Genomic DNA, 12,500 nt, shown 5'->3' with positions numbered 1-12,500 from the left:
TCATAAATCTACATAGAGACGGTGAATATCATAAAAAATAGAAACGTCTACAATAAAATCCTTACGCAGAAAAGTACCGTAAAGGCGATGAGCTGGTAGAAACGTTAGCACGCCAGGTGAAATGCTTAGCGGTATTTCGTCTGTCTTTACGTTCTGAGTTCAAATTCCGCCGAGGTCGACTTGCCTTTCATTCTTTGGGGGGTCGATAAATTAAGTACCAGTTACGCACTGGAGTCGATGTAATCGACTTAATCCCTTTGTCTGTCCTTGTTCGTCCCCTCTATGTTTAGCCCCTTGTGGGCAATAAAGAAATAAAAAACGTTAGCACGCCGGACGAAATGCTTAGCAGTATTTCGTCTGCCGTTGCGTTCTGAGTTCAAATTTCGCCGAAGTCGACTTTGCCTTTCATCCTTTTGAGGTCGATAAACTAAGTACCAGTTACGCAATGGAGTCGATGTAATCGACTTAATCCCTTTGTCTGTCCTTGTTCGTCCCCTCTACGTTTAGCCCCTTGTGGGCAATAAGGAAATAAGAAACGTTAGCACGCCGGGCGAAATGCTTAGCGGTATTTCGTTTGCCGTTACGTTCTGACTTCAAATTCCGCCGAGGTCGACTTAGCTTTTCATCCTTTCGGGGTCGATAAATAAAGTACCAGTTATGCACTGGGGTTGATGCAATCGACTTAATCTGTTTGTCTGTCCTTGTTTATCCCCTCTGTGTGTAGCCCCTTGTGGGCAGTAAAGAAATAAGAAAAGTACCGTATATGACGGTAATAAAGAGGCACGGGCATATTAGATGCACCACATTTTCAGCAGCGCATATTCAGGAGAAAAATAGGCTTAACTTCAGTCTTGGGCTGATTTGGGGGTAGAAAAGGTGTATTTTATATGCTATCAAATACGGTTTATTGACACTCCTCCAGCGCTGGATTAATCATTTAGCAAAATAAGCTCGTGCTTAGGACATCAAGGGAATGGATCCCCTAATTATTGGTATTCCACCGATTACGACGACGACGAGGGTTCCGATTGATCCGATCAACGGAACAGCCTGCTCGGGAAATTAATGTGCGAGTAGTTGAGCATTCCACAGACACGTGTGCCCTCAACATAGTTCTCAAGGAGATTCGGCGCGACACAGAATGTGACAAGGTTTGCCCTTTGAACTAAAGGTAGAATTTATTTTTGCCAACTGAGTGGACTGGAGCAACATGAAATAAAGTGTCTTGCTCAAGAACGCAACGCGTCACCAGGATTTGAAATCACGATCTTACGATCGTGATCCGAATACTCTAACCACTAAGCCACGCGCCTTCACCTGGGAAAGGAGCACCACAGAAAGGATAAATCGTTTACGGCTCAAAAGAAATCACTCTAAACTTGCTAAGATAATATTTGACATGGTTGATATGACTTCGAAGAGTTCGTGGTGTCTGAAAACTTTGCATCCTACTTTTAGCATTGTTTTATTTTGAAAAATAAAAATATATTTTATGGTTTATTTATTGTGTATATTTTGAATTACATATATATGGCGGGCATGGCAAATACAGATCCTGGTGAACGCACGTCATAATGAACGTGCGTCGTGGTGAACGTACATGCTAGTGAACGTATCCTGAACAAAGCAAAGACTAGTCTTGCTGTTCAGATCCTGGAACATATTTAGACGCTCAACAACTACTACTACTCTTCTGGAAACTTCAGGTAATATCCACAGTGGAGTACTGTTCTTATATTAAAGACGATGCTGCTACTACATCCACAGATATCCCTAGATCACATCCATAGAGAGGTCACACAAATGAGTAGAATAACAACACTTGTAAACACTACAACCACAGGACCATAGATCTACTATCTCCTCTCGCTGCGTATTATAACGCCATTTCTGCAGTCTACGCTCCTCGAAGCTTGCTAACTGACTGCTCTCATGTCACTTTCCATTTAAACCCTCTCGGCTCCTTCGTCTCTCGTCTCACTTCCTCTCATTACCCGTGTAGTGTCCGCTACCACCACCACCACCACCACCACTCTGATTCCCGCAAGAATCACCATGTCCAGTTCTTTCACCGCAAGGAATTTCCCGGAATTTCCCTTTTTGCGTATGTTTTCTTGTAACAATTCATGCGATAAGTTAACGGCACCAATTTCATGGTAGAGGAGAGGCCCCTGAAACCATGAATACTGACCTTTCTTTCAAATCAATCCAATAATAGATAGTTTTATAGACAGACACAGAGAGAGAGAGAGAGAGAGAGAGAGAGAGAGAGAGAGAATGATAGGGAGAGAAGAGACGGATACAAACATACATACTTAGATGCATTATATATATATATATATATATATATATATATATATTACCGATACATATTGCATGCATTTAAACACGTACACACATGCAAGTGTGAACGTGCGTCTGCACTTACGCGTGTCTGTGCTATATGCATGAATATTATATCGAAATCTTTCTGAGTTTACCAGTGCCAGATTTGTGTAATCGTATGCGCAGGTGCAAGGTTGCATACAGAAGCAGGCATAGACAATGGGGTGTCTATGGCATTAATACTCACTTCTAGAGACGTTACTTAGACATATCTCACTATAGACACAGACAGACACCTATACTTGACGTGTCCGTTTTGTGTACACATACATCTGCACCTATAAACGGTAGCTCATTCTGCAAAATTCTATCAAAACACAAGCTACTTGACACGCTGTAATCCTCTCTCAAGCTCTTCTGACGCTAAACATTGCAACAGAGTACTGTCCACACTGAAATATATTTGGAATTCTTGCCTCTTCTCTTCTGGCCACCCCACAATGTCTTATACTCATCATTTTATGTTGGCACTCCGTCGATTATGACGTCAAGGGTTCCAGTTGATCCGATCAACGGAACAGCCTGCTCGTGAAATTAACGTGCAAGTGGCTGAGCACTCCACAGACACATGTACCCTTAACGTAGTTCTCGGGGAGATTCAGCGTGATACAGAGTGTGACAGGGCTGGCCCTTTGAAATATTGGTACAACAGAAACAGGAAGTAAGAGTGAGAGAAAGTTGTGGTGGAAGAGTACAGCAGGGTTCGCCACCATCCCCTGCCGGAGCCTCGTGGAGCTTTAGGCGTTTTCGCTCAATAAACACTCACAACGCCCGGTCTGGCAATCGATACCGCGATCCTATGACCGCGAGTCCGCTGCCCTAACCACTGAGCCATTGCGCCTCCCATCATCTTATAATAAACGCTTTATTTAAACGTTCCTCTTTGTTAAATGTAATCCCTGGGGACCTGTTGCCTTAGCTCAGCTCACGTTGCCTACCACCATTACATAAAATGTGTAGGGTTCACGGAACGTCTAAATGAGTCGTTTGACTTGTTACAATAAGCAGCTAAATCTACCCAGTATCTTTTGAAAAATAAACAGTAGCAGAAAGAACACAAGGTAGAACAAGTCTGGATACATTATATCAGGACTTTTTTTCTTTTTTTGAAAGACGTGACGGTGACGGCTGGAAGGAGAGGAGTCGGACATTGTTAAGTTGACACTGAAATTTCAAGAGAATGGTTTAACAACTACAGATTGTAAAACTAAACATTGACCCACCGCCATCACCACCACCATCATCACCAATCAAGGTGTACTTACAAAATACATCAACCGTGCTGCGTCAACATAGAAAACGACCGCATCACTGCAAAGCCAAGACAAAATAATTTAAACAAGCCCTTTGTCCATAAGAAGAGAAATCTTCCAGAGATACTCACTATCTTCTCTTCTCTGTTGCCAAGCCCTGACTCCATTAATAAATCTTCTGAATTACGATGATAATAAAGGCTACAGATAAATTACAAACCATTTCCTCAGTATGGATGATTTTTGAATATTTATGTCTGTGTATGAGTTTGTCCCTCGCCCCACCGTCTGACAACTGGCATTGGTCTATTTATGTTATCGGGCTTTTGCAGTAACTTAGCAGTTCGACAATTAAGTATTAGATTTGGAAATAAGTTCTGGACTGATTTGTTCGACTAAATTCTTTCAATGCAGTGTCCAAACATGGCTGTAACTCAATGACTGAAACTCGTAAAATATAAAAAATAAAAGGAATAATACCCAGTTAGAAAACCAATTTAGAAATTGTTCATAAATCCATCCAAGACGTAGGAAATGAATTTCGAACAAATGTGCCAAAGCTACTCAAAAAAGGAACAAACTAGCTAAAAATCAGAACGTCAAGTTTGATTCAGACACCGAAATTAGAGAATTAGACAAAAACTACCAGAGTAAACATATAGGATGAGATAAAACGTATGAAGTACAAGACAGAGAAATGAAGAAAATTATTAGGAAAAAGTCCTCTACACAAACCAGATTTTGGAAGAAAGGCAGTAAGTTTAGCTGGTAGAGCTTTAGTCGATGTAATTGACTAACTCCTGTACTTCACTGATATTTATTTTATCTGACTCGAAAATGAAAAACGAAGTTGAGATCGGCAAGATGTGAACTCAGAACGTAAAGAAATACCGCTAAGCATTAAGTCCAACGCACTAACGATTCGATCAGTTCACCGTCCTCGAACCAGACTAAAATTTTTAAAAACCTGAACTCGATGCTAAAAATAAGCTATTCAGTATAAATACGCTTATCTTCCTGATTACAAACTACAATTTCAACCTAATATACTTGAAGTTAAGTGGATTGAAGTGTTTAAGCAGTAAAACCATGTAATTAGTAACAGCTTGTGATGACGAATTAATCGAGTTACTGGAGCATTGTAGAGAATGTCTTTCGATATTTTTTTCCGGTTTCGATGCTCTAAGTTCGAATCACGCTAAGTTAATTTTTTTTTTTCTTTTCCTCCTTTTGCGATCAATGAATAAAGTTCCAATCACGTACGAGAATCGATTCTCTCTCACTCTCTCTCTTTCTCCTTCACTTTCTCTCTTTTACTCTCTTTCTCTCTTTCTCTCTCTCTCTCTCTCTCTTTCCTTCTTTGCCTCCCTCTATCTATCTCTGCTTCTTTCTTTCTTTGCCTCTCTCTGTCTCTTTCCGCCTTCCTCTGCTTCTCAGAATTCGCTTCGCTGTGATGTGAGAGCTGGGGGAGGGGCACTAATCACGATGTCTACGAAGTCAAAAACGGTAGGAGAGTTACTGGCACAACTGAACCGCCAAAAACTCGAAACAGCACACACACACACACACACACACACACACACACAGACATACACACCGTTCCAAAAGTTGCAGATGATGATGACAATACAGCTTTCCAATGGCACCGACCAAAGCGAGTGTAAATAGAATATATTGAGCCCGAATAAAAGAAAGTTCGACTTTGAAACAAAAGCTACAACAAAGTAATAACAATGGGGCTAGAAGAGTACCTAGAAACAAACAAAGGGAAGCTGATTGATGTAATAAGGAAGAAAATCTCATTATATAAAGAACAATAAAATAATGATTTCAAATTTTTGTCACAAAGCCAGCAAGTTCGGGGGCGAATAGGTTGATTACATCGACTTCCAATGCCCAACAGGTACTTATTTTATCGACCTCGAAAGGATGAAAGGCAAAGTCGACCTCAGTAGAATTTGAACGTATTTGAATTCAGAACGTAAAGATGGGCGAAATGCTTAGCGGCATTTCGCCCGGCGTAATAACGATTCTGCCAGTTCAACGACTAAGGAAAGGTAAGATATTCTTTTCTACTCTAGGCACAATGCTCGAAATTTTTGGGGAGGGAGGGGGCAGTCGATTAGATCTACCTAATTACACAACTGGTACTTAATTTATCGACCCCCTGAAAGGATGAAAGGCAAAGTCGACCTCGGCGGAATTTGAACTCAGAACGTATTTCTTTACTGCCCACAAGGGGCTACACACAGAGGGCACAAACAAGGACAGACAAAGGGATTAAGTCGATTACATCGACCCAGTGCGTAACTGGTACTTAGTTTATCGACCTCGAAAGGACGAAAGGCAAAGTCGACCTCGGCGGAATTTGAACTCTGAACGCCAGACGAAATACCGCTAAGTATTTCACCCGGCGTGCTAACGTTTCTTATTTCTTTATTGCCCACAAGGGGCTAAACATAGAGGGGGACAAACAAGGACAGACAAAGGGATTACGTCGATTACATCGACACCAGTGCGTAACTGGTACTTAATTTATCGACCCCGAAAGGACGAAAGGCAAAGTCGACCTCGGCGGAATTTGAACTCAGAACGTTTACGACAGGCGAAATACCGCTAAGCATTTCACCCGGCGTGCTAACGTTTCTGCTAGCTCGCCACCTAAGGTACAATAAGATATTAACTGGAAACTAATTACCAGAAAGAAAAATATTTAGGTTAAAAATAAAACACAAGGTAAGGTTTTTAAAATAAAATCAAATAAAATAAAAAGGAAATTCAAAGGCAGAAAAATTAAACATAAACCCTTTTCGTTGTCTCATTTTAACTGCAGAGGACCGACGCTTAGCGAGAAATAATCACAAAAATAAAATATTACTTTCTAATGAAAAGAGACTTTACACAGTTTCAGATTAAGTAACCAGGGAAATTATTTCCGGTTGTTTAGTCTCCGCTGCCACGTCTGAATACATTCAGGCGTGGGAGAGACTGAACAGCCAGTCGTATCTATGAATACCTTCATGATCGAATATCGGCCGCAGTGGACAGTACGCAATATCCGATACTTTGACGTGAAACTGGGTGACGAGGTACAACGACCTTGAAATTGAAATAAACAGGATGTGCATATGAAAGTAAAACCAATACTAACAATCTTCTCTATTATAGACACTTTCAATTCTATAGCACAATTCAAGCTGTACACTTTCTACGCATAACATATACCCAGTAATATAAAAACTGGCACTCCGCCGATTACGACGACGAGGGTTCCAGTTGATCCGATCAACGGAACAGCCTGCTCGTGAAATTACGTGCAAGTGGCTGAGCTCTCTACAGACACGCGACACGCGTACCCTTAACGTAGTTCTCGTAGAGATTCAGTGTGACATAGAGTGTGACAATGCTGGTCCCTTTGCAATAAGGTACTACTAATTTTTGCCAGCTGAGTGAACTGGAGCAACCAGAAATAAAGTGTCTAGCTCAAGGACACAACGTGTTGCTGGGAATTGATCTCACGCCCTTTCGATTGTGAGCCGAATACCCGAACCACTAAGGCACGCACCTTCACCCTGTAATATATCTACCTACTCGGACGGCGAGCTGGCAGAATCGTTATCTCGCCGGGCGAAAAGCTTAGCAGTATCTCGTCTGCCGTTACGTTCTGAATTCAAATACCACTGAGGTCGACTTTGCTTTTCATCCTTTCGGGGTCGATTAAATAAGTACCAGTTACGCACTGAGGCAGATTTAGTCCACTTAATCGCTTTGTCTGTCCTTGTTTGTTCCGTTTATGTTTAGCCCCAATGTGGGCAATAAAGAAATAAATATATCTACCTAATAAAATAACAGGAATCACACTCCACGTACGCGACAAAATCACCCCAAAGAATACAATTCTTTCTACAATCGGCACAAGGACTGAAATTTTAGGAGAGCGAGGCTGGTCGAATACATCGACCCTAGTACTCCAATGATACTTTATTTCATTGAAAGGATGATGGTCAAAGTCCGACCACGCAGGAATTTAAACTTAGGACATAAACCGGAGGAATTGTCACTAAGCATTTTGTCCGACGTGCGAACAATTCTATCGGTTCGCTGCCTAATCACCAAACAATATAATGGACATAAACGAGAACGAAATGCCTCTGGGCATTTTGCTTGGTGTGTTAACAATTCTGCCGGCTTGCCGCCTTTAAAAATATAAAGAAGAAGAAGAAGAAGAAGAAGAAGAAGAAGAAGAAGAAGAAGAAGAAGAAGAAGAAGAAGAAGAAGAAGAAGAAGAAGAAGAAGAAGAAGAAGAATCTTTTCTACTATAGGCACAAGGCCTGAAATTTGGAGACGGGGTGGGGCTAGTCGATTACATCAACCTCAGTGTTTCAATGGTACTTAACCTCGGCGGAATTTGAAATCAGAACGTAGCGACAGCCGAAATTTGGCTGAGCATTTCGCCAGGCGTGCTCGCGATTCTGCCAGCTCGCCGCCTTAATAATAGTAGTAGTAGTAGTAGTAGTAGTAGTAGTAGTAGTAGTAGTAATAATAATAATAATAATAATAATAATAATAATAATAATAATAATAATAAGCACATACCCAAGGCGCACAGAGCTGCGCTCGGTAGTGAAGTGAAAGCACGTTATAAAAATAAAACTACTGAACAATAATAATAATAATAATAATAATAATAACAATAATCCTTTCTGCTACACATGGCCTGAAATTTAGGGAGAGGGGACTAGTTGATTACATCGACCCCCAGCATTTGACTGGTACTTATTTCATCAACCTCGAAAGGATGAAAGGCAAAGTCGACCTCGGCGAAATTGGAACTCAGAACGTAAAAACAAACGAAATAACTCAACATCTTGTCCAACTTGCTAACGATTCTATCAGCAGGCCGTCTTACTGCCATGCAATTTAATACAAAAATAATACTCAACGCGATGAATAGCCAATACAATAATAACACAACATGTATTCTAATATAATCTATACCTGACATCGTATAACACCAACATCTCACAGCAGCCGCCCATAAATGCTACACAAACCGCACGCCACATCTAAATAATAATCGCTGTCCGACACTGAAACACAAATACATAACACAAATCATACGTAACATACACACACACACACAATAAACACACTACTCAGCACAATAACATAACAGATATACTTTGCACAATACTTAAGATAGCACGACTTCAGCAGCAGCGCAAAGCTAGTGTGGTATATAAGCTGAATTTTATATTTCTGAAAGACAATACTGCAACACACCTCAGGAACACATGGAGATGCATCTGCTGTGTGTAGTAGAAACTCGAATTGTTGTAAGCATAAATGGGGATCACAGCGTTGGTAGTTTTTTTCTTTTCTTTTTTTTCCTTTTCCTTTTTTTTTTTGTTTTGTTTTGTTTTGGTTATTTCTAACCACGCTCTATACAAACACAGGAAATTATTACAACAGAGGTTACAAGACATGCGAAGACGTGTGTGTGTGTGTATACATTTAGATAGATAGCCAGCCAGCCAACCAACCAGCCAGCCAACCAGCCAGACAGACAGACAGACAGATAGATAGATAGATAGATAGATAGATAGATAGATAGATAGATAGATAGATAGATAGATAGATAAGATCGGGACATGAGCCAAAATCATTATGTATATATGTATATATACACATATACATATGTATATTATATATGTGTATGTATATATATATATATAGATAGATAGATATATAGATATATATATATATATGTGTGTATGTGTGTATGTATGTATGTTCACATACACACACACACACATATTAGGGACAAGCGTGATTGTGTGGTAAGAAGCTTGCTTCCCAACTACATGGTTCCGTGTTCTGCCCCCACTGCATGGCACCTTGGGCAAGCATATTCTTCTTGGGAAAGCCCCGGAACGACTAAAGCCTTGTTAGTGGATTTGGTAGACAGAAACTGGAAGAAGCCCGTCGTATGTGTGTGTGTGTGTGTGTGTGTGTGTGTGTGTGTGTCTGTCTGTCTGTCTGTCTGTCTGTCTGTATGTATGTATGTATGTATGTATGTGTGTGTGTATTCAGATATATGTATACCAATGTGTGTGTCTTTTTGTGCGTGTATTTGTCTTCCAACAGCACTTGACAACTGGGGTCGATTTGCTCGATTAAACCCTTCGGGGCGTTGCCTCAGCATAATCGCAGTCTAAAGACTGAAAAAAATAAAAGATAAAGGGTGTATGCGTGTGTGTGTGTGTGTGTGTGTGTGTGTGTGTGTGTGTGTGTGTGTGTGTGTGTGTGTGTGTGTGTGTGTGTGTGTTATAATGCTGAGTGGTCATTCACAGAAGATTATAACCTGATTACTTGTACTATGGCTTTGCAAATTGTTTTAGGTGCCTATTTAATCACAATCAGGCATAGATACCTACTCAGCATCTCCTCTTGAACCTGTAGAATATCAAAGATATGACAGCTGGAAGAGAAAGAAGGATGTATCAAAAGGCTTCTTGTATTCAGTTTCAGCTGAGTACGATAGGAAATCCTATTCCTTGCTCTTGAAGACATATTCTAGAAATGGAAGCCACAAAATTATGATCGTGAGCCCAACATCCTATCCACAAACTTACACTGCTGCCTTCCACCTTTGTTCTTTCCTCTATGAATTCCTTGGGCAAAGAGGTACTACTTTTTGTAATGTGCATCCACCACTCTTTCTCCCAGAAAATGTGACCCATGCCCAATGCTTCTTTCTGTCTCATGTTAAATATTTTTGTCATTAAAGTTATTAGAACTTATTTTAGTTTTCATTTTTACTTCTTAAAATATTCGCAACTGTGTCTGTTATTTTTCTTGTTTATTTTCGTTTTTTAACTCGTACTCTAAATTTTCAATCTATATTTCGAAATTTTCGAAGCATATCAGTTGCTACGACCTTTAATTTCTAGCATTTCTTACCACTCCTTCAGAGGAAAACAAGGATGAACACTCGGCTCCTTATTGACAAAATAAACCAAAATATGTTTCTGTGCTTATTAAAGCATGGTTAGAATTCAAACTTTCTCTGGAGCTATCTTACAGATGATTGTCCATCGCAAACAACAAGACCAAGATCAATAATAATAATAATACTCCTTTCTACTATAGAGGCAAGGCCTGAAATTTTAGGGGAGGGTATGAAAAGCAAAGTCGACCTCGGTGGAATTTGAACTCAGAATGTTATGACGGGCGAAATATTGTTAAGCATTTTGCCCGGCATGCTAGCGATTCTGCCAGCTCGCAGCCTTAACAATAACCCTTTCTACTGCAGGCACAGGGCCTGAAATTTTGAGGGATGGGGAAAGTCAATCACATCAACCCAACAGACCGGTACTTAATTTATCGATCCCGAAAAGTTGAAGGGCAAAGTCGGCCTCGGCAGAATTTTCACAACGTAAGGACAGACGAAATGTTACTAAGTGTATCGCCCGGCGTGCTAACGATTCTGTCAGTTCACCGCCTTAGATAATAATAATAATAATAATAATAATAATAATAATAATGGTTTCAGATTTTGCTACAAGGGCTTGGTACTTAATTTATCGACCCCGAAAGGAAGAAAGGCAAACTCAACCTCGGCGGAATTTGAACTCAGAGCGTTTGAACTCAGGCAAAACATTTTGTCCGGCGCACTAACGATTCTGCCAACTCGCAGCCTTGGTACAAGACCAGCAGTTTTTGAGAGGACGGGTTTTATTGATACCATCGATTCCTGTACTTGATTGGTACTTTATTTTTAACGGTCCCGAAAGAATGAAAGGCGAACTTGACCTGAAAATCTAAAACAACAACAACAAAAAATACAACAATAATAATAATAATAATAATAATAATAATAATAATAATAATAATAATAATAAAAATAATAATCCTTTCTACTATAGGTACAAGGCCTGAAATTTGGGGGAGGTTGACAGTCGATTACATCGATCCCAGTGCGTAACTGGTATCTATTTAATCGGCCCCGAAAGGATGAAAGGCAAAGCATTTCATCCAGCTTGCTAACGATTCTGCCAGCTCGACGCCTTAATAATAATAATAATAATAATAATAATAATAATAATAATAATAATAATAATAATAATAATAATAATCCTTCCGTCTATAAGCAGAAGATCTGAAATTTGAGGCAGGTAGACAGTGTTTGATTAATATTTTGTTTTATCGACCCAGAAAAGTTGAAAAACCAAAAGTGAGTTTGGTGTAGCACTGCCGCAATCACCGAAGACTTGGTTTTGTGATTCTATCATGATTTATTCCTGGCAACAATGACATGTGTTAGTTCCCTTGCAGTTAGGAACCTTCTCTACAATATAACTCGATCTGTTAGAAAGAGCAGTCAAAATTTCTTTGAAGCACATTCTTACAGCAAAAAGGAAGGTGCATGAGATAATGTAGCCATGATTACACTATAGTCTCGGGAGAAAAAAAAAATGGATGATCACGAATGGAACGTCTTTGATCATAGATCTGTTCGACCAGGAATGACAAAATACTAAACAACAACAATATCTCTCAAAAAATAACAACCAACAGTCTTAGGAAAACACATATTGTATAATATGATCTTAAGTGGATTGTGCTTTGAAAAATTGTTGTTGGCACTCCGTCGCTTACGACGACGAGGGTTCCAGCTGATCCGATCAACGGAACAGCCTGCTCGTGAAATTAACGTGCAAGTGGCTGAGCACTCCACAGACACGTGTACCCTTAACGTAGTTCTCGGGGATATTCAGCGTGACACACAGTGTGACAAAGCTGACCCTTTGAATTACAGGTACAACAGAAACAGGAAGTAAGAGTGAGAGAAAGCTGTGG

The 12,500-nt window shown here is 40.0% G+C and overlaps 1 protein-coding gene across 1 annotated transcript in view; it reads right to left on the bottom strand.

The window, feature by feature from the left end:
* LOC106869484 (beta-1,4-galactosyltransferase galt-1) overlaps positions 1-12,500 on the bottom strand; it is a 71,161-nt gene that overhangs the window by 51,784 nt on the left and 6,877 nt on the right. The window lies entirely within an intron of this gene.

The sequence above is a fragment of the Octopus bimaculoides genome, chromosome 6, assembly GCF_046866305.1.
Source record: "Octopus bimaculoides isolate indiv1 chromosome 6, ASM4686630v1, whole genome shotgun sequence".
Classification (NCBI taxonomy): Eukaryota; Metazoa; Mollusca; class Cephalopoda; order Octopoda; family Octopodidae; genus Octopus; species Octopus bimaculoides.
The sequence above is the reverse complement of the archived record's forward strand: the minus strand, read 5'-3'. Positions and strand labels throughout refer to the sequence as shown.